The sequence below is a fragment of the Echiichthys vipera genome, assembly GCF_963691815.1.
Source record: "Echiichthys vipera genome assembly, chromosome: 3".
Classification (NCBI taxonomy): Eukaryota; Metazoa; Chordata; class Actinopteri; order Perciformes; family Trachinidae; genus Echiichthys; species Echiichthys vipera.
In genome coordinates this window covers 21168326-21168737 of record NC_139828.1, presented here as the reverse complement: position 1 = coordinate 21168737, position 412 = coordinate 21168326, and positions in this window count along the sequence as shown.

Below are 412 nucleotides of genomic sequence, written 5' to 3'. Positions count from 1 at the left end.
TAATCTGAAACGAGACACACAAAGAATAAATAAATCAGATTTCCTTTGTGTCCGGATTGCATTTATATTCATGACTGAAAATCCTGAGATATAACAGAGGGAATAAAAGGTGACCTACCTTGTTGAGCCTCTGTCAGAATTCTTTTGGAGGTTTGACTCGGCTGCTTTTAAGAGGCAGAGAGAGATCGGCTGACTTCCCGTTAATTGGCAGATCCGGTCTAATTAAAAGTTTGATGATCTCACAGGCTGTAGGGAGGATCCTCCAGTCCAGACCAGACCAGACCATAGGTTCAGACATCATGATTCCCCCGCAAACAGCTGGAAGCACATCAACACACAGCTGTGCCAGACAGACGGCTGACTTCACACACTTCTGAGCCACAGGGGGAAAAAAGTGGTTGTGACTTGCTTT